The following is a 23,850-nucleotide window of genomic DNA, read 5'->3' as shown; positions in this document are numbered from 1 at the left end:
TCAAAAAAAATCAAAACAGAAACATATTATGGTCCAGAAATATCATATTTAGGTATTTACTGAAAGAATAGGAAAACACTAATAAGAAAAGGTATATGTACTCCTTTGTTCATGGCAGCATTGTTCTCAATAGCCAAATCATGACACAAACCTAAATGCCCATCAACATACGACTGGATAGAGAAATTGTGGAAAATACACTAAATGGAATACTACACAGCTATTAAAGTTAAATATTGCCTTTTGAGACAAAATTTATGTATTTTGAGAAGGTTATGGTAAATTAAGTCAAAAAGTGAAAGTTACTGGATGGTTTAATACATTTGTGGAATATAAATCACCAAAGAAAACACACTAGCAAAACACAACAAAAATAACTGTTAGACTCTGTGAAAAATACACTGTTTACCAGAGGGAACGGGGGAGAGGAGAAGTGATAGGAGAAGGAAGGTGATAAGGTACTCTCTGGAGCTTTGCTGGAGGATGACTGAAGTATGTGCACATATGAAAGCGTGAAGTTCTTCTCCCAAAATTATATAGTTATGTAAACAAATGGCAAATCAATAATATTTGAAAGAAAAAATATCAAAAGAAGAATTTTCGGGGTAAAAACATTATTTTAACACATCAATCTCTTCTTTAAAAGCATTAAATGTGAAGTCAACATCACACTAATGCCAAAACTAAGCAAAGACAACACAAAGAAAACTACAGAGCAATCTCCCTAACGAACACAGATGCAAAAATGCTCAATAAAATCTTTGCAAACCAAATCCAACAATACATTATAAAGATAATGCACATGACCAAGTCGGATTTATACCAGAAACACAAGGATGGTTAAACATCAATAAATGCAATTCACCACATCAACAAAAAGGAAAGGAAAAAACCACATGACCATATCAACAAATGCTGAGAAGGCATTTGGTAAGATTCAGTATCAACTTATGATAAAAAACAGTTGAAAAACTGGGGATAAATAGAACTTATCTTAACATAATATAGGCCATACATGACAAACCCACAACTAGGATCATTCTCAGTGGTGAAAACCTGAAAGTCTTTTCACTAAGATCTGGTACAAGACAAGGATGCCCACTCTAATACTATTCAGCATATATTAGAAGTTCAAGCTACAGCAATTAGACAAAAGATATAAAATGAGTCCAAATTGGGAATAAAGGTATAAAACTATCATTATCTGCAGATGATATGATAACACACATGGAAAACCCAAAGACTCCATGGAAAAAATAATTAAAACTATAAAACAGTTCAGCAAAGTGGAAGGATACAAAATCAACACACAAAAATCAGTTGTCTTCCAATCAAAAAAGATAATCTCATGCTGTTTGGGCAATCTCATGCTGTTAGATGGAACCAGAAGAGATTAACCTAAATGAAATGAGCCAGAAGGAGAAAGATAAATATCTATCAGATGATTTCATTTAACAGGTGGTATGCAGAGAAAGACAAACTTGAAAACCAACTCTTGAAAGGTGACTACAGACCTGTGGCATCTAGAAGGGAAGTGGGGCAGGTATGGAGACGGGCAGGGGAGGGGGAAGAGAGCACAAAGGACTGTGGTAGAGGATTATGGGTGCTTTAGTGCTGGGAAAACTACAGAGACCACACTGAAATGAAAAATCCTGTATCATAAAAAAAGGATGAAAAATAATGTTGATGCAAAAAAAATTAATAAAAATTAAATTTTTAAAAAGAGTAGTTTGGTATAAAAACATTTCCTATTATAATTTTCTAAGGTACTTTCTCTTATAAAATCATATCATACTACAAAAAGTGTTACCATTCACCATAGGACACTAAAAATTAAAAGCAAATTAAACCTAAAGGAAGCAGGGGGAAGGAAAAGGTAATGTTACAGTGGAAATTAAAGAAACAAAGAAAATAGAGAAAAATTTATGAATCCAAAAGCTAGCTCTTTGAAAAGATGAAAAAAAATTAACAAACCTTACACTAGAATGGTCAAGAAAAAAACTAAACAAGTCATAATACTAAAATCTAAAATGAAAAAGAAGATGTTACTATTTCCTTCAGGAAACAAAAAGACCTCTAGGAATATCATGAACAACTTTATGACAAAAATTAGATAACCTACATGAAACTGACTCAAGAAAAATTAAACAATAGGAGTAACATAACTACAATTGAATTGGTAATTTAAATACTACCCACAAAGATAAGCAACGGTCCAGATAAATTCCCAAGTGCATTATAGTAAACATTAAAAAAAAACAACTCAAACCAATACTTCACAAACTCGCCTAATAAAAGAGCATTAGAGAAAAAAAGAAGTGAACACTTCCCAATTATTTTTATGAGATCAGTTATCAAACCAAAACCAGAAAAGATACTACAAACAGAGACATCTATATACCAGCATAACTTAGATAGACACAAAAATACTCAACAAAATACTAACAAACTTCAGAAAAATAAAAATGTTAATCTCAGAGACCAGGAGAAAATATTTGTAAAAGACATATCAACAATATAAAATTAACATTATTAAAAGTGTGGAAATTTCAGAAAAGGCACCTCAGCAAAAATATATATATATAGATGGCAAATAGGCATATGACAAGCTCCATATCCTATTAATTAGGGAATTAGAAAATAAAACAAGAAGCCACTACACAACTACACGAATGGACAGAATGACAAATACTGGTGAGGATATACAGCAACAGGAACTCTCATCAACGGTATGACTGAAAAATGTCACTTTAGAAGATATTTTGGCTTTATTTACAAAATTAAACATGAGTGTACCATATAATCTGGCAATCACAACCCTTGATATTTACACAAATAAGTTGAAAACTATGACCACATAAAAACCTGCATACTTTTATGAACATCTTTATTTTATATAAACACCTTTTTATTTATATATACCTCTTTATAAGTCGTTTTATCCATTACTGACAAAACACAGAAGCAACAGAGATGTCCTTCAGTAGGTGAATGAATACACTGACTATGGTATATAGATAGGCAATGGAATATTATTCAGCTTTAAAAAAGAAATAAGCTATCAAGCCAGGAGAAGGTATGGAGGAATCTTAATGCATATTACAAGGTGAAAGAAGCCAGTGAAAAGACTATATACTCCGATTCCAACAGCATGAGATTCTTGAAAAGGTAAAACTTGGCAACAGTAGAAAGATGAGTGTCGCCAGGGGTTACGGATACAAGATGGAACAGAAGAATTTTTGAAAAGTAAATCTAACCTATATGATACTATAATAATGGATATGTGTTATTATACATTTGTCAAAAACCCTAGAATATACAACACCAAAGTGAAATCTATAGTAAACTATAGGGAATAAACCCAGTCCAAAAGCCAACAATATGGCAGCTCATCCAGCAACCCAAGACTGATCATTTTTAAGTTCAATAGAGAAGGAGTTCCACATTCGCATGTAAACACAAGAAAGGATTTTGTAAGGATATGCCCTTAAGAGAAGTCAATGTTAAACCAGCAAAATAACTGTCAGCAGGAACCCCAACAGGGGAGAATGTGAAGGTACCCACCTGGACTCCCCAAGATACTAGAATGGAAACAGGACAAGGATATGAAGGTAAAGCAAATGGCAACATTTCTTTGACAACTTGTCACATAAAGAACTGTATTGCTAGCCAAGGCAATAAAATGCCTTCCCTACTCAATATTCAGGAAAATACCTAGCCTGTGCCTGAAGAGGGAAATATTTCCTTAGATAATCCACTCAGTTCCAAAAGACCAAGTCTGGTTCCACAAAGAGCCCCTGCAAGGACCCACTTCACAAGATGTCCTTATAGTGGCACCAGAGTTTCTCTCCAGCCCAGACAAGCACATCCCTGAGCATATCCCTAATCAACAGAGCACTGAGTGAATTTCTTTATCTGGAGGACACACAAAAATATATTTCTAGGAGCCCCCAAATCATACAAACAGGAGAAGCATCTTAACATCTTGATGCATTTCATATAGTTAAATGTTCATCAGAAAAAAAATGCATTATGGAAAGACATTTGTTTGTGCCTGGTGTGACAAAGGCTCTTTCAGGTATCACAGCTACACTTGCATAAGAGGATTCATGAAGAAGAGAAGCCTTTCACATGCAGCAGGTGTGAAATGTCCTTGAGCCACGAAATCATCTTTCAGATCCATGTGGAAGAGAAATGCAACGTGTCCCTCTGCTAGAGAAGCTACTCCAATCAACTTCCGGATTCACAAAAAAATACCTTCAGTATTCACTGAAGCATAGAGCTTCCTTGGCTACAGCCCCAAGGTCATCTATATAAATTGTTTGTCAACAGTTCTGTACTTAGAGCATATTTATTTTATTATTACCTGTTTGTACTTTTCATTTATTATCTTACTCCACTAAAATGTAAGTTTAAAGAGGGAATGAATTTCTGAATTTTGTTCTATGATGTATCTTTGGTGCCTAGAAAAGTGGTAAGCAAATGTCAAATGACCAATAAATATGGTTGTTGACTAAAATTTAAAAACTGTAAACTGTGGGTCTTTGGTGTTACTGACTTGTCAATGTAGGTTCATCAATGAAAAGAAGGCCTCTCATTGGAGATAACATCACTTCTATATAAATCCTAAGGAATCCACTAAAAAGCAATTATAATAAATGAGTTTAGAAAGGTTGAAGGTTATAATAAACATATACAAAAAATCAATTCTATTTCTATACACCTACAAAAAGATTTGAAAATGAAGTTAAAAAGCGATCTATTTACAATACCAAAAAGAATGAAATACTTAGGAATAAATTTAACAAAAAAAATGAAAACCCTATACTCTGAAAATTATATCACTGAAATGAAATGAAACATCTAAACCAACGGAAAACACTACACTACATTTAATGAACTGGAAGATCTAACATTAAGATGGCAATACTCCACACACTGATGGACAGATATAATACAATCTCTTTCAGAATACCAGCTGACTTCTTTGTAGAAATTGACCACCTCAAGGCCTCCCTGGTGGGTCAGGGTTAAAGTCTCAGCACTATCAAGCTATTGCCAGCCACTGCAACATGAGTTTAATCCCGGCCAGGAGCTAATCCACATGGTGCAGCAGACCTCTCCTGTCTTGCCCGCTTCTCGCCTCAGTAGTGTATTTTAGTAGATCTTTGCCTGTTCTGCTTCCCACTGTGTCTCTGGTGAATTCTCTCTCCCTCCCGCACCCCCGCACCTCTGGCCTACACCACAGTTCTTCTATGCATAAACAAAAATAAATTTTAAAAAAGAAATTGACCACCTTATTCTAACCTTTATTTAGAACTAAAGAAACCAGAATAGCCAGAACAACCTTCAAAAGGAAAAAGCAAAATAGGAAGACACACACACAAAGCAAGACACACACTTCACCATTTCAAAACTTACTGTCAACAACAAATCAAGAAACTGTAGTACTACCAGAAGAATACATATACAACTCAGTTGAAAAAAATTTAAAAGTCTAGAACTAAACCCATATATCTACTGTCAAGTGATCTTCAACAACGGTGCGAAGAACATTCAAATGGGAGAAAATAGTCTTTTCAACAAATGATGTTGGGAAAACTGTGTATGTATATGCAAAAAGTGAGTTTTTAGCCTTGCCTTAATCCACATTCAAAAATTAACTCCCAATGCATCAAAGACATAAACATAAGAACTGAAAATTATGACATCAAAGCACAAGCAAAATAGGAAAATTACGTGAACTAGACTTCATCAAAATTAGCAACTTTTGTGTTTCAAAAGACAACATCAAGAAAATTAAAGACAACTAATAGAATGAGGGAAAATATTTGCAAGTTGTATGTGTGAACTAAGTGTCCATTTGATAGATCAATGACTAAATATAGAATATATATATACTTTGGAATGACATTCAGTATTTAAAAGGAAAGAACTTTTGATTAAGGTGACAACATTGATGAACCTTAAAGGCATATGCTAAGTAAAATAAGCCAGACACAAAAGGACAAATACTGTATGATCCCACTAACATGAGGTTCCTAGAAAAGTCTAATTCATAGACACAGTGTAGAATGGCAACTTTAAGGTGTCTAATGGGTACAAAGTTTCAATCAGGGAAGATGGAAAGTTCTGGAGAATAGATGGTGGCGATGGTTGTACAACAGTATGAATGCACTAACATCACACTTAAAAAATGGTAAATTTAGGGCCTCCCTGGTGGTGCAGGGGTTAAAGACAGCGCTATCAAGCTATTGCCAGCCACTGCAGCACAAGTTTGATTCCCAGCCAGCCAGGAAGCAACCAGCATGGCACAGCAGACCTCTCCTGCCTTGCTCACTGCTCCCCTCAGCAGTGTGTTTCAGTAGAACAAACTGTTCTGCTCTCCACTCTCTCTGGTGATTCCTCTCACCGCCTTGCACCTCTGGCTTACACCCTAGTTCCTGTATGCATAAATAAGTAAATCTTAAAAAATGGTAAATTTTATGTCATGTATATTTTCCAATGACAAAACCTCTCTATATGAAAAAATCTAACAAAGCAGCAATAAAAAGGCAAATGTCCAATTTAAAGATAGACAAAATATTTGAATAGATAATCTCTAAGTAATACATACAAACACCAACAAGACCATGAAAAGATATTCAACATCATTAACTATCAGGCAAATGAAAATCAAAACTACAATGAGATAAAATTTCACATGTGCTAAGATGACTAAAATTAAAAAAAATCAGATAACAACTGTTAAAGTGGATGTGGAGAAATCAGAATCCTTAAACACTGCCAGTGGGGATATAAAATGGTGCAGCCACTTTGGAAACCAGTTTGACAGTTCCTCAAAGGATTTAAAAGAGGTACCACAAAACCCAGCAATTCCAATCCAAGGTGCATATGTGTGCACATAAACATATATGTGTATATTTGTATACACACACATATATATATCCCCAAGAAACACACACACACACACATATATATATCCCCAAGAAAAATGAAAATATATGGCCACACACCAACTTGTTCACAAATGTTTATAGCTGCATTCTTCAAGATAGTCTAAAGGTGAAAATGAGAAATATGCATTAATGAATCAAATAAATGTGGTATGCCCCAAAATAGAATGCTATTTGGCCATAAAAAGGAAAGAAGTACTAATACACATCACAAAATAAACTTTGAACACATTATGCTTAGTAAAAGAAGCCAGTTACAAAGGAACACGTATTGTAAAACTTTCATAAGAAACTCCAAAATAGGGCCTCCCTGGTGGCACAGGGGGTTAAGTACCGCACTATGAAGCAATTCACAGCCTCTGCAGTACCAGTTCGATCCCCGGCCAGCCAGACAGCAACAACTCACCTGGCGAGGCAGACCTCTCCTGTCTCGCCCACTGCTGCCCTCAGCAGTGTATTTCAGTCTGCCTGTTCTGTTTCCCACTCTGTCTCTGGTAAATCCTCTCACCCCCTGTATCTCTGGCCTGTACCCCAGCTCTTGTATGCATAAATAATCTGTATTTGAAAAAAAAATCTGCAAAATAGGAAATCTCTGAAGACCAAAAAAAAAAGTATATTAGTGGTTGCAAAGGCTGTGGGAGGGACTGTTTAAAGGTATTGCTGTTCTTTTTTAAGATGATAAAATGTTATGAAATTGAATGTGAGTAGATAAAGACATGGTATGTATGTATGTACAATAGAATACTAGAATACTATCCAACTATAAAATAGATGAAATCCTGACATACAGGATTGTACACTATATAAATTATACCTCAATACTGTTCATTGTTTTAGTTAGTGGAGAAATGCAGATTAAAACCACAATGAGATATTACTAAATATTTACCACTATGTCTAATTTTTTTAAAGGATGTGTTGAAACTTGATCACTCATATATTGCTGTGAAAATTTAAAATGGTGGGCCTCCCCAGTGGCGCAGCAGGTTGAGCGCAGCCCTGTGAAGCTGTCCGCAGCCTCTGTAGTGCGGGTTCTATTCCCGGCTGGCCAGGGAGAAACCCACATGGCATGGCAGACCTCTCTTGCCTCGTCCGCTGCTCCCCTCATCAGTGACTTCGGTCAGTCTGCCTGTTCTGCTCCCCACTCTGTCTCTGGTGAATTCTCTCACCCTCCCTCACCTCTGACTGTACCCCAGTTCTTATATAAACAAATAAATCTTTAAAAAAAAAAGAAAGAAAATGATTATTAAGAAATTTTAAAAAAAATGGTGTGGCCCCCATACTTTAGGAATGTCTTAGAATGAATATACAACCATCATATGGCCCACCAAATACACTGCTGGGTATGTATCTCAGAGAAATAAAAAACTCAATATTCATGCAAAAACCTGTACACAAATGTTCAGTAGCAGCTTTATTTGTAATAGCCCAAATATGGAACATGCAACAATGTGGATGAATCTTCTATGGTATTATGCCAAGTGAAAAAACTCAATCCGCAAAGATTTTATATTATATGACTCCATTTACTGAGCATGTTTGAGGCTACAAACATTTAGAACTGCAGAACAAATCAGTGACTGCCAGATGTGAAGTTCAGGTAGGAGTAGGGATATGGAGGTGACTGATAAAAAGGCAAGATGAGGAATCTGTATATATCTTGACTATGGTGGTAGAAACATGATAATACACAATTACAGGTAAAACAGGAAATCTGAATTACATTGGTAAATATCAATAACCCAACTAAGATACAGTTTTATAAAACATTACCATTGTGGAAAACTGGGCAAACTATACAAGAGCTCTCTTTGAATTAACTATTACAACTCCATGTGAATCTAAAATTATCTTGATAAAATGTAAATATTTTAAAATGCTTAGAAAACAGAGTTCTTCAACATGAAAAAGAGCATTTACAAAAATCATATACAAGAACCATCATACTAATGGTAAAACACTGAATATCTCCCGCACTGAGACCTGAAACAAACAGGGTACCTGTTATCACCATTCTTCAACATAATAATGGAAAACAGAGAAAGTACAATCCAGCATGGGACAAGAAAATGCATTTAAAGGAATACAAATTGAAAGTAAGAAATAAAACTGTACCTATTTACAGATGATAAGATTTCAGTAGAAAATCCCAAAGGAATCTAGAAAGAGTTGGGGAAGTAACAAGGCAGGGGAAACTTCCTACAACTGATAAATTAATCCTTCAAATTCAAAGGATACATGGTCAACATAAAACAGACAACTGAATTCCTACATATCTACAGTGAACAACTGGTATCTGAAATTTTAAAAAGCAACAAGATTTAAAATAGCACCCAAAAACCCAAAGCATTTAGGTGAAAATCTTACAACATAAGTATAAGATTAATAGATGGATCACTACAAAACACTGGGCCCACTGACAATTTCTATCAACTAGTTTTCCCACAAGTATGGCTTAAACATTCCTATTTTTTGCAAGTGTTTGGTTTACAAAACTACACATAATTTATTGGATTAAGAGGGCCTCCTTGGTGGCGCAGGGGTTAAAGACAGTGATATCAATCTATCGCCAGCCACTACAAAAAAAATTCAATCCCCTGCTGGCCAGAGGGCTAGCCCACATGGCACAGCGGACCTCTCCTGTCTCACCTGCTGCTCCCCTCAGCATTATATTTCAGTGGATCTGCCTGTTCCACTCCCCACTCTCTGGTGAATCCTCTCACCCCCACACTTCTGGCTTACACCCCAGTTCTTCTATGCATAAATAAATCTTTAAAAAAAGACCTCCCTGGTGGCACAGGGGTGAAAGTCTTAGCACTATCAAGCTATCACCAGCCACTGCAGCATGAGTTCAATCGGTGGCCAGGGAGCTAACCCACATGGCGCAGCAGACCTTTCCTTTATGGTCCGCTGCTCCCTGCAGCAGTGTATTTTAGTAGATCTGCCTGTTCTGCTCCCCACTCTGTTTCTGGTGAATCCTCTCACCCACCACACCTCTGGCCTACACCCCAATTCGTGCCTGCACAAATAAATAAAATAAATGTTTTTAAAAAGAATCTGATATGTGTTCTATCTATTTTTATGTTTTCTATTCTGATTACGTAATTTCTACTAGTCTCTTGTGAAATTCACTGATACTTCTGCTACTGTCAAACTTCTCAAGTAGAAACAATGATTTGTTATTGAGAAATCACATTTTTCAGTTCTAGTACTTCAAAGAGATTTTGCAGTTATATGTTTATGCTGAGAGTTCTTATCTCTCCACTCATAAATGTCTTCTTGTCTTTTTGTACCTGAGACCGCTGTAATAGCTTCTTTAGTATTCTTGTCTGTTAATTTCAACATCTGAGTCACCAAAGCGTTGCTCTCTATTGACTGCATTTTCTTTTGAGCAAGGGTCAAATTTCTTTTTATTTTGTATTTCAGATCGGATACTGGATAATTTGGAAGATACAATGAAGAATCTGTTATGTGCCTCCAAATATTTGATATTTTTGTTATAGCAATTAAATTAGCTGCCATCAAACTTCAAGCTGTCTACCCCTCCTAGTGTAAGCAGCTGAAAGCGTTCTTTTGTTATTTTAGCCCTAACTGAGACACCAGAAATCTAGGCTGCACTTAGACAATTCAACAAAAGATTTGGTGAAAGTTTTTACATATTTTGGAGCTCCTATCTGGTAACTCATCCAGGTGGGATCTCTGCCTTCACTTTACTAAATTTGCAGCTATCCCCCAAAATTTCTTGATATATCATCTAATTAGCCTGCAGGCTTCTATCACAGTTTTAAATGGCACCATGAAGCTAACTGGCACTTTCCTTAAGGAAAAGAGATTTAAAAATACCACTGGTATTTTCCTGCTTCCAAGTGATGACTCCCTTCCATTTTGTATGAGCTTTTTGTTATAATCCAGTTCCTTCACATAGTTGCTTTCTGGTACTGTGGCTAGAATTTCTAATTGCAATCAGTGGGAGATAGCTGTTTTTCCAAATGGAGCTGTACTGTCACTACCAGAAGCAGAATTGCCCTATTTGAATACAGGACTCTGACAATATAACTTCATTCTCGAAAAGAACTTTTAACAAGTACTGAACACTAGTTAGGGTTTTTTTTTTATTATTATTGTGATAGTATAGTTAGCAAAGTTGAAACTACACGTGTACAATGAAAACTAAGCAACTGACTCTGAATTGAAGATAATGGGAGCCAATTTACTTTCTATTGGAGAAAGAAGTTGAAATATGAAAAGATTAAGACTGGAATAAAGTCTACACTATCAAATTAGAATTAAAAATATTAATATCAGGGCCTCCCCAGTGGCGCAGCAGTTGAGCCCTGGGTTGCGAAGCTGCCCGCAGCCTCTGAAGCGCTGGTTAGATCTCCAGCTGCTCCCCGGCCACCTGAGGAGGGTCCCGTATGGCGCGCAGACCTCTCCTGCCGCCCGCTGCTCCCCTCAGCGGTGTACTTCGGTCCTTGTGCCTGCTCTGCTCCCCGCTCTGGCTCTGGTGAATTCTCTCACCCTCCCGCACTTTCTGACTGTACCCAGTGCTTGCATAAACAAATAAATAAATAAATCTTTTTTAAAAAAATCAATATCAATTCCTAAAACTATAACATATATCAATTCTCATTGTAATAGGATTTGGAAGGAAGGACATCCTGGTGGCAATGTGCATATCACATATATAGATCTTAGATTCTAAATACCATATCACACTAAAAGGAATAAGCACCCCTTGGAAAAATAACTGATTCCAGGTCAGGGGAAAGAACAGTGTAAACATGAATATCTTGTTGGGGCAGAAAGTAAGTAAGTGCTCAAGGATGAAGAAGATGTGTGAAAAAATGTCAGTAGGAGTCAAACACAAAGAGCTCCCAATAGTGATACAATTTGAGGCCTGAAATAATAATGGCAACAGAATATTTGTGGAAAAAGAAAGAATTTTAGTAAATACATAAACAAATGAATACAGAGGTTAGAATGTAAACCTCTCCCTTATATTGTTGTATCAACTAAAGTACTGAAGGGACAACAGATTAGAACATCAACACTTTAAAGCCATTATAGTAATATATCATTCAATCAATAATTATGAATGGATGCACTGGTAGGCAGAATTTCCACTAATGGCCTCCAAGATTATGTACTCCTTAAGCTCTAGGCCCTGTCAATATGAAGTACTATTCCATGACTTTGGTAGGCAAAATAGCACAGTTGACATTAAAAAGTGAGGTTATCGGGTTGGCTAGAGGAAGATGAGAGGAAGGGGACTAAACTAATCATACTAGTCTTTAAAAGTAGAAGCAAGTCTCCACCTAATACAAAGGGGCATAAAAAGCAAGCAAAGTGTAAGATAGAAAGATTCACTACATAATAAAAACTCAATGTGCTATTACTCTGAAGATGAAAGAGGCCATGAGAGAAGAATCCAGAGATAAGGACCCAAGAAAGAGGATTCTGGCCAATAGAGAACCAAAAATGGGTATCTCAGATCTACAACCACAAGAACTGAATTCAGCCAAACCATGTATTAGTATAGGAATAGATTTTCCCAAAGAACCTACAGAGAAGATCAGTCATACTGACACTTTTAACACCAGGCTTATGATACCCAAAGAACAACACAGAAAGGCTCACTAGGCTCCTGACATACATAACTGGAGATCATAAATTTGGGTTGTTTTATGCTGCCAAGTTTGTAGTAGGTCTGTGATAGAAAATGGTAAGTTAATACCTAAGAACCAAAGTTATCTCCAACGAATTACTTATTAGTGACAAACAAATAAATATTTTGACAGAATGGAATAATCTAGCAAAACCATAACAAGTTAACCCAAGTCAACATCACCAATAAGGGAAAAATTATATAATCTGACTTGTATTATGATTTACTAACAAGAACAACACTTATCTAGTATTTCTGACAAAAATAAGTAACCCGAACCTAATTATAACTAATCAGTCAAATGCACATTAAGAGATAGTCACAAAAATACCATCATTTCACATTTCAAAAGCATCATGGTTCCTAGAGAGAAAGTTTCAGATTTTTAAAAAAATACACAATTTAATTAAATGCAACTGGATCCTGAACTTGAAGAGAGGGGAACTTACCTACAAAACCAACATTGGCGCAATGGACACATTAAGAATAGGGGCTGTGGATTAGATAACCAAACTTAATATACAAAAATTTCTTCTGTTTATATACACAAATAATGAACTAGCAGGAAAACAATCTCATTTACAATCACATCAAAAAGAATTAAATACTTTGGAATAAGTTTAACGAAATAAGTGAAAGATCCTTATACCAAAACACTGTAAGACATTGTTTAAAGAAAAACACATAAAAGAGATAGAAAGATATTCCATGTTCATGAACTGAAGAATTAATATCATTAAAATAGCTATTTACCAAAAGTAATAGATTCAATGTATTTTTTTTTTCAAAATCCCAACAGCATTCTTCACAGGAGAAAAAAAAAATCATGGTATTTATATAATACAAAAGGGCTAGGAAACAAAAACACTCCTGAGAAAAAAGGGGGGAAAAAGTAGAGGTACTATATGCTACACAACTTCAAATTATAATACAAAGCAACAGTAATTAAAACAGACTGTTTTTTTAAAGATTTATTTATTTATGCACATAAGAACTGGGGTATAGGCCTGAGGTGTGGGGGGTGAGAGGATTCACCAGAGACAGAGGGGGGAGCAGAACAGGCGGATCTGTTCTGCTGAGATCAGCGGATGAAACAGCAGAGGTCTGCTGTGCCATGTGGGTTAGCTCCCTGGCCAGGGATCGAACTTATGCTGCAGTGACTGCCAATAGCTTCATATAGCTGAGACTTAACCCCCTGTGCCACCAGGGAGGCCCCAAAACAGATTGTTATTACAATAAACAAAGAACAAAGATCACTGGAACAGAATTGAGAGCCGTGAATTAAACCACAAACACATGGACAACAATTTAAAAGAGCCAGAGTTTACAATGGAGCAAGAAATCCTCTAGGATAATGGTATTTGGTAAACTGGACAGCCACATACAAAAGAAGGAAGTTGCACTACTACCCAACACCACACACAAAAAAATTAATTCAAAATGTATTAAAAAATTAGGTGTAGGGCCTCCCCAGTGGCACAATGGTTAAGCGCTGGGCTGCGAAGCTGCCCACAGCCTCTGCAGCGCTGGTTCGATCCTCGGCCACCAGCGAGGGTCCCACATGGTGCGCAGACCTCTCCTGCCGTGCCCGCTGCTCCCCTCTGCAGTGTATTTCATCAATCTGTCTGTTCTGCTCCCCGCTCTGGTGCATTCTCTCACCCTCCTGCACTTCTGACTGTACCCAGTGCTTGGATAAATAAATAAATCTTAAAAAAATAAAATAATAATAAATAGATGTATTAAAAGTTTAGATGCAACACCTGAATCCATAATTACTTAGAAGAGAACATAGACCACAAACTCCCTGATAGCAGCCTTAGAGATGTGTTTGGGAACTAGACTCCAACACAAGGGAAACAAAAGCAAAAATAAACAAATTGAGACTAAATCAAACTAAAAAGCTTCTGCACAAGAAAGAAATCATCAGAACAAGAAAACATTACTGAATGGGAGAAGATATCTGTACCATCCTACATGCATCAAGGTGTTAGTATTTAAAATATATAAGGAAATCATAAAACAATTAAAATGCAAACAACCCAATTAAAAAATGGGCATACGGGCTTCCCCTGGTGACAAAGGCGGTTGAGCACCACGCTGTGAGGCTGCCCACAGCCTTTGCAGTGCCGGTTCGATCCCAGCCAGCCGGCGAGGGTCACACATGGTGCGGCAGACCTCTCCTGTCACGCCCACTGCTACCATCAGCAGTGTATTTGGTTGATCTGCCTGTTCTGTTCCCCACTCTGTCTCTGGTGAATCCTCTCACCCTCCCACACATCTGGCCTGTACCCCGGTTCTTGTATAAAATAAATAAATCTTTAAAACAAGTAAAAATAAAAAATGGGCAGAGGATCTGCACAGACACTTCTCTGAGGGCATAGATGGCCCAATAGGCACATGAAAACATATTTATCATCTCTTACTAGAGAAACTCAAATCAAAACACTAAGAGAGTACCAATCACCTATGCATTTGGCTATTATCTAAAACACAAAAAAAATAAGTGTTGGAGGAGATGTAGGGAGCAGAGAAACCTTATACACTGTTGATTGGATTGTAAAGTGGTATAGTCATCATGAAAAGCAGTAAGGAGATTTCTCAGAAAATTAAAAATAAAATTCTAGCCCCCGCCTCGCCCCCAGTGGCGCAAGCGTAAGCACAGCACTGTGAAGTTATCCACAACCTCTGCTGCACAAGTTCAAACCCCACCGGCCAGGGAGCTACCCACATGGCGCAGCAGGCCTCTCCTGTCTCGCGTACTGTTCCCCTCAGCAGTGTATTTCAGTCAGTCTGTCTGTTCTGTTCCCCACTCTGTCTCTAGTGAATCCTCTCAACCCCCACACCTCTGACTTATACCCCAGTTCTGGTATGCTTAACAATAAATCTTTTAAAAAAATAAAATTTATATAATGCAGTTTTTGGTTATTTACCAAAAAATGCAAAAACTAATTTAAAGAGATATATGCACCACCATGTTGAATGAAGCATTATTTAGAATAAACAAGACGTGAAAAAACCTAACTGCCCACTGATTTAGAAATGGAAAAAATATGTGGCATAAATATATAATGGACTACTATTTAGCTATAAAAACAAATGAAATTTTTCCATTTCTAACAACATGGATGTACCTAGAGGAAATTAGGTTTAGTGAAATACCATGGTACTGATTTCACTTATATATGGCACATTTACAATACAAACAAATGAATTAAATAAAAACAAAAATTTGGACTAAGACCAATTGGAGATTACCAAAAAGGGAAGGATGAAAAAGGTGGGTAAGTCAGAAGAAAGGACACAATAGTGACATAAAGTCTAGATTTGGACTTTTATTGGTTAATTTATTATAGTATATACACATGTTGATTCTTACTGATGCATACCTGAAACCTATATAATGTTGTCATGCAATGTTAGCAATTAAAAAAAAAGCAACAAATCACAAATATAAAACTTTAAATCATAATACATAAATAACTGCTTGAGTAATACATTTCTACTCCATTGTCACTTCTTCTAAGTAACCCTTCATTAACCCTGCTATAAGCCATTTCCATTATGCATAAAACCCTGAGTATGGGTCCTCCATGGTGGTACAGGGGTTAAAGACACCACTATCAAGCTATCACCAGCCACTGCAGCACGAGTTTGATGCCCTGCCTGCCAGGGAGCAACTCACATGGCGCAGCAGACTTCTCCTGCCTGGCCCCCCCTGCTCCCCTCAGCAGTGTATTTCAGTAGATCTGTCTGTTCTGCTCCCCACTCTGTCTCTGGTGAATCCTCTCACCACCACCACCACCACCACCCCCCCCCATCCCTCTGGCTTATACCCAAGTTCCTGTATGCATAAATAAATAAAAACTTTCCAAAAAAACCCTAAGTGTATCCTTCACTAATCACCTGTCACCTTACATTTTTACTTACCTAAATTTAAAAATTGAATATATATAGAAAAGGCTGTTAAAACCTTTAATAGCTTGTGACCCCATAAAGACTAGAAGATATTGCACATTCTTTCTTAATTTACCTGTGCTTTGGTTCATCACTAGTTGTGGAGGTGAACTTGTTTCTTCAGATTCTTCTGATGAGTGTGCCAGGAAGTCATGAAGCTTCTGCACCAATGTATTCAACTTGCTTTCACTATCAAAACAAAAATTTACAGAATTTCCTTAATAAGGTTATCAAGTATACAATTAAGTTTAAAACCTAATAAACTGAAAACACATCTGTACTGTAAGTGATCTAAAAGAATATTCAAAATAAAAATTAAACAAATTTTATTTCACTGCGTATATAAAAATATGAGTAACACGACCTACCTGTACATGCATGCCTAGGATTGAAATATAATTCAAGGAAAATACTGACATCTGATTCTGCTATATACATCATTGAAAATAAAAAATCAGTAATTTGTCAAATATATTTACTGAGCACTTACTCTCTGGTAGGCTGCAGAGGTTTTCTTCTTTATTACTCTATCCTCTGTTTGGGACAGAATAATTATGTTACTGACTGACAGATAAATAAAACAGAATAGGACTTAGAAGAGATCACAGATAATTGGGGAAATACTTATGTAAATACATTATTACAGTATATCCTGTTAAGTTATATAATGTATCTATATTCCAAACTTGTTTTTAAAGAATTAAAAGTTAAAATGCAGAAAGTAAAACAGGTGTCTCGTTTCTAATAAAACATTTCCTAAGAGGATAAAATTGACTTCATCAAACTTCAAAAGTTCTGTTACCAAAAATATAGTATCAAGTGTGATAAGACAATTTACACAAGTAGAGAAAACAACTTTTAAATCATATATTTTAAATAGTATTAATATCCTATTATAAAACATATAGCTTTTAAAAGGGTATGATTTATCCTTTTCATAATGTAAAGAATTTTAAATACACGAATGATGTTGGAATAACTGGATAGCCACATGCAAATGAATAAAATTATATCACTACCCAACACCATACAAAAAATAAATTCTAAGTGTATTAAAAACTTAGATGTAACACCTGAAACCATAAAATAAATAAAACACTGGCTATATGCCCCTTGACATCAGTCTTAGAGATGTTTGGGGGTTCAACTCCAACAGCAAAGGATACAAAAGCAAAAATAAACAAATAGGACGAAATCAAAATAGGAAGCTTCTACAGAGAAAGAAACTGCATCAGAAAAAAAAAAGAAAACATTACTACTGAATGGGAGAAAATACATGGACATCATACATCCATTAAGGGATTAATATCCAAAATATAAAAGGAACTCATAAAACAACAATAAAAAAACAAAGAACTCAATTTAAAAAATGGGCAGAGGATATAAACAGACACTTCTCCAAAGACAGAGAGATGGCCAGTAGATACATGAAAAAATGTATATTATCTCTTATCACTAGAGAAATGCCAATCAAAACAAAATGAGATAGTACCTATCACCTGTGAGATTGGCAATTACCCAAAACACAAGAAACAAATACTGGTGTTGGGGTGGTGGGGGAGAGTGGTGGCAGGAACAAAGCAGGGAGGGAGACCAGTATCTATGGCAGAGGACTATGGATGCCTTGGTGGTGGGTGTGATGAAGAAACATACATCTGAAGTGGTATGAAGCTATTATTCCCATGAATCATGTACAGTGTTGTAAACCAATGTTACTGCAATAAAAATAATTTAACTTTGGGCCTCCCCGGTGGCGCAGTGGTTGAGTGCTGGGTTGCGAAGCTGCCCGCAGCCTCTGCAGCGCCAGTTCGATCCCCGGCCACCGGAGGAGGGTCCCACATGGCACACAGACCTCCCCTGCCGCCCGCTGCTCCCCACAGCAGTGCGCTTCAGTCCTTCTGCCTGCTCTGCTCCCCGCTCTGGCTCTGGTGAATTCTCTCACCCTCCCGCACCTCTGACTGTACCCAGTGCTTGTATAAATAAATAAATAAATCTTTTTAAAAAAAAAATGAACACGATGTAAGAAAATAAATAAATTAAAAAGAAAACTGATCTTTAAAAATAATTTAACTTTAAAAAAAAAAAAAAACAAGTGTTGGAGCGGTGGCAGGGAAAAAGAAGCCCTTATACACTGTTGCTGGGAATGCAAACTGGTCTGGCTTCAAGGAACAGTGTGGAGATTCCTCAAATAATTAAAAACAGAAATTCTACATGATGCAGTTATCCCACTTCATAGAGTATTTACCCAAAATATACAAAAACACTAATTAAAGAGATATATGGAGCCCCATATATATGGCAGCATCATTTATAATGGGCAAGAACTGGAAACAACCTAAGTGCCCATCAACTAACAAATGAATAAAGAAGATGTGGTGTGTGTGTGTGTGTATATATATATCTACACACAAACACACACACACACACAGAGGAATGCTATTCAGCTAAAAATTAAATCCTTCCATTCCCAACATGATGGATGTAGTGAGAATTATGCTTTGTAAAATAAGCCAGAGAAAATTAAACACTGAATATTCTCATTCATATGTAGAATATTGGAAAAGCAAGGATCTAATTCAACCAAAAACAAACTTTCAGACTATAAGACCAATTGGCAGTTATCAGAAGGGAAGGGGGAAAAGTAGTGGGTAACCTGGGATAAAGGGAATAATCGCATGGAGAAGGTACAGAACTAGATTAGTGGTGAACTTAATGAAGTAAAAACACATATTGATTCTCACTGATGTACACCAAAACAAATAGTAGAATGCAATGTTACTAAATGAAAAAATCAAAAGAGAAACAGAGATTACAAGAATAAAATAAGAAGGGGGGGTGGGCAGGCAAATCAGTAAATGGAGGTCAATTGTATGTTGGTGAAGACCATAAAGTAGCACACACAAATGATAAACTATAGTCTTATAAACCTGAAAATTAGATAATCCTATAAACCAATGTTACTTTCAAAAAAGCTAATTTAAAAACTTAAAAATTAAAATTAAGAAGCCAAAATAGGGCCTCCCCTGGTGGCGCAGCGGTTGAGCGCTGGGCTGCAAGGCTGCCCGAAGCCTCTGCAGCACCGGTTCATTCCCCGGCAGCCAGCGAGGGTCCCACAAAAATGAATGAATGAATGAATGAATGAATGAATGAATAAATAAAGGAAGCCAAAATAAATACTCTAATATTTTTTAATTTTTAAAGAAAGGCAAGGAAGCCAATTTCAAAATGGGCAAAGAATTCAGAAATTTCTTCAAAGAACGTATACAAATGGCCAGTAAATCATTAAAAATGCTCAAGCTTATTGTTTATTAGAAAAATGCTATCAAAACCATAAGAAGGGCCTCCCCGGTAGCGCAAGGGATTAAGACACAACCTATGAAGCTACCTGCAGCCACTGCAGCATGAGTTCGATCCACTGCCAGGGGAGCTACCCATATGGCGCAGCAGACCTCAACTGACTCGCCTGCTGCTCCCCTCAGCAGTGTATTTCAGTCGATTTCCCTACTCTGTCTCTGGTGAATCCTCTCACCCCCCCACACCTCTGGCCTATACCCTAGTTCTTGTGTGCATAAATAAATCTTTAAAAAAAAATAATAAAATATTATTTTACACTTATTCGGATGGGTATATTTTTAAAAAAATAAATTCTGGTAGGCCTCCCCGGTGTTGCAGCAGATTGAGTGCAGTGCTGTGAAGCTGTCCACAGCCCCTGCAGCGTGGGTTCAGCCGGGAGGCTGGCCAGGGAGATTCCCACATGGCGCAGCAGACCTCTCCTGTCTTGCCCGCTGTTCCCCTCAGCAGTGCTTTCGGTCCGTCTGCCTGTTCTGCTCCCTGCTCTGTCTCTGGTGAATCCTCTTACCCACCCGCACCTCTAGCCTACACCCCAGCTCTTGTATAAATAAAATATATAAATCTTAAAAAAATAAATTCTGGTAAGGATGTAGATAATTGGAATCCATATACATTGCTGGTGGGAATATAAACTCTAGTCACTGCAGAAAAACAGTAGTTAATCAAAAATCTAAATACAGAATTACCAGATGACCCAGCAATTCCTCTCCTAGATATATATATGTAAGTATATAAACACGCAAACACGTATATACAGACATGTGGGTGGGTGGGTGTATGTGTGTATGTATGTACAGGAGAATGAAAATGCATGCCTAAACACCAAAAACAATGGACACCAATGTTTATGGCAGCAGTTTTCATAATGGCCAAAAAAAGTAGAAAGCAACCAAATGTCCGTCCACTGACTGAACAATAGAATATTATGCTCCAAAAGAAAGATGAAATGTTGATACATGCTAAAACACGAACCACTATTGTAAACATTATGTAAAGAAGGTAGACAAAAATGTCACATTACCCGATGATTCCATTTATACAAATGAAATATTCAGAATAGGCAAATCCATCTAAACAGAAAATAGATTAGTGTTTGCTAGGGGATAGAAGAAGAAAAGATTGGTAAAGTATGGTCTGTTTTATAAAGGCAATAAAAATTTTCTAGAATTAGAAAGTGATGATAGTTCAAAATACTGACTTACAAAAAAAATACTAACATGTACACTAAAATGGAATGGTTACTTTCATGTGATGCAAACTCTTATCAAAAAAATTCAAAAAGGGGCCTCCCTGGTGGCGCAAGGGGTTAAGTCTCCCCTCTATCAAGCTATCAGCAGCCACTGCAGCACTAGTTCCATTCCCGGCCAGGGAACTAACCCACATAGCAAAGCAGACCTCTCCTGTTTCACCCGCTGCTCCCCTCAGCAGTGTATTTCAGTCCATCTGCCTGTTCTGCTCCCCATTCCCTCTCTGGTGAATCCTCACAAGCCCCTACACCTCTCGCCTACACCCCAGCTCTTGTATGCATAAATAAATCTTTTTTAAAAATTCAAACAGAGGAAGAAATTAAAGAAAATAACTTTATAAAACTTGCACATTCACTGCAAAAAACAAAATTTAGAAGGCAAACTGGCTTGAAAGATTTAAGTTCTTATATTGAAAAAATAAATTTCTAGTAAATAAATGAAAAGGGGTCAGAAAAAGAAAGCAAAAACTAACAAAATTGGGAGAAATAGTACTCCAAGCTAGCCAATAAAGAGAATGAACACTAAAAACAATGTGAATAAAGGCAACAATGGGTCAGGCTTCCTGGGCTAGGCACCACCTCCCATTCAAATAGAGCACTAGTCCTCAAAGTCAGTGTTTAGTTAGGAAGAACCCAATACATTCATGGAAGTAAAAAGAAATGAGATTCAAAAGACATACTGCAACTAGGGCCTCCCGGTAGCTCAGGGGATAGAGCGCAGCACAGTGTAGCTGTCCACAGCCTCTGCAGTGCAGGTTCGATTCCCAGCCGGTTAGGGAGATTCCCACATGGAGAAGCAGACCTCTCCTGTAGTGCCTGCTGCTCCCCTCAGCAGTGTATTTCTGTCTTCTGCCTTTTCTTCTGCTCCCAGCTGTGTCTGTGGTGAATCCTCTCACCCTCCCACGCCTCTGGCCTGTACCCCAGCTCTTGCATAAAAATAAATAAATCTTTTTTTTAAAAAAAAGAAGACGACATACTGCAACTAAAGATTCTGTGTGGGAATTTGGTTGTTCTGTTTTTGATGGAGAGGGTTGTTTTATAGAATTTTAAAACAAACTTGCCTCTAGAGCAAAGGTGCTAAAATGTAATATTTGGGGTTGTTTGTTTTGCCATAACCTTCCTTGAGGAGTATAGTTGAAAAACAAATTCATCATCAAATTATTCAGTGTCCTTAATCTTAAATTAGAAGATGATATCAAAACAAAATACTACATTTCAATCTATGGAATATGAAACTCATTGTATCCAAAAATTTAATAAGACTATGTCATGTTACATTTTGTTCCATCAATAGTTATTAATAAGCAAAGGTTGTTCTCTATGGAAATAAAAGGAATACTGACCAAGGCCAGAATAATTATCCCACTCATTCCTTGAACTCCCAACAATCCAACCATGAATCCAGCTATTACATGAATATGATGTAGTTGGCCCAAAACATGAATGGATAAATCAGTGCAGTCCATTAATAGTACTACTAAATGCAAAATGCAAAAAAAAAATAAGAGAATAAAATTAGAACCTTTTTGTTCTGTGAAAGACAGCCCTTCCATGCATAAACATGTTTGTGCTATCTTATAAATTGAGAACAGACAGAGGCCAAATGACGAAAACATATTTTTACTGCTAAATAATTTTGCCCTTTCATTTATATCTTTAGCTACAATATTCTAGTTACTTAATTTTGAGCTGTGAAAGAAATATTAATTTCTAATTAGCATATCATTTTAATAACAAATCAACTTGGCTTGCAGGAGATGTCCTGGCAGTCCTTGCATGTGGGGCAGTTGGATCTGATCAGAGGGAAGAGGGTGTGATGGACCTGGGACAATGGTCAGGCAAAGCAAACCTCCCAGGACCAACCACCCTACTTCCTACTCCAGAACCTGTTCCCCATGCCAATTAATTCAGCAGCTGGTAGGAAGACAGGATCTGGTACAGAGTACAAACTTTAATGGATACATGGGGAAAAACTGAAGTTGAAGCAGCACGGTGAAAAATGGGTGCAATGGCCAAACCAGATTATGTCTTCATTTCCGATAACAAATGTCTCACCATAAAAACTGAAGAGTGCTTGGAAAACACAATTTTCTTGTAAACTGGAAGACAAAGCTGAAGATTGTTTTTTCTACCAGGAATAAAATAACAAGAAAAGCAACATAAGAAAAGTAGAAGATAAGAGATTAATAACAGAATGAATGTGTTCATGAGCGATATAACCTGGACTAGGATTTATGAAAAAGTATAATAATCACACCATCACTTTAGAGAGAGATTAACTTAAACTAGATAAGTGTTATTAGCAAATCTCCACAATCCATTTTCCCATTACTGTGTTCAATTATCAATATTCATATTTTAAATGCAACCATTTTCAAGTATTAGCTTAACTAGGAGTGTCCCTTTGGTTAGTAAAGTTTGTGCTAACAAAAACTAGTGAAGAAATAAAGACACACTAGTTTAATTCCTTACAGAAACTGTTGAGAAAAGTGTAAACATTTTGATTTAAAAGGATAATGAAATGCATGAGAAATAAATGAGGCTACACCTAATTAAAAGCTATCAAGTGCTCAAGATGATATCATTCTTCACCTATAATATAATGAAGGGGGAAAATGACTATTCATCATTTTAAGACAATCTCATGGATGACCAAATAAACATTTAGAAAACAATCT

At 36.7% G+C, this 23,850-nt stretch overlaps 1 long non-coding RNA gene across 1 annotated transcript in view; it reads right to left on the bottom strand.

The window, feature by feature from the left end:
• Window positions 1-16,724: 16,724 nt before the first annotated feature.
• Window positions 16,725-23,850, bottom strand: part of LOC129145871 (uncharacterized) — a 49,744-nt gene continuing 42,618 nt past the window's right edge. Inside the window, exon 3 of the long non-coding RNA XR_008551991.1 lies at window positions 16,725-16,764. This is a non-coding gene — a long non-coding RNA (uncharacterized LOC129145871). The remainder of the gene's footprint in view (window positions 16,765-23,850) is intronic.

This window comes from Talpa occidentalis, unplaced genomic scaffold (assembly GCF_014898055.3).
Source record: "Talpa occidentalis isolate TD23 unplaced genomic scaffold, MPIMG_talOcc4v2.1 talOcc4.15, whole genome shotgun sequence".
Classification (NCBI taxonomy): Eukaryota; Metazoa; Chordata; class Mammalia; order Eulipotyphla; family Talpidae; genus Talpa; species Talpa occidentalis.
This window is presented reverse-complemented; position numbering and strand designations above follow the sequence as displayed.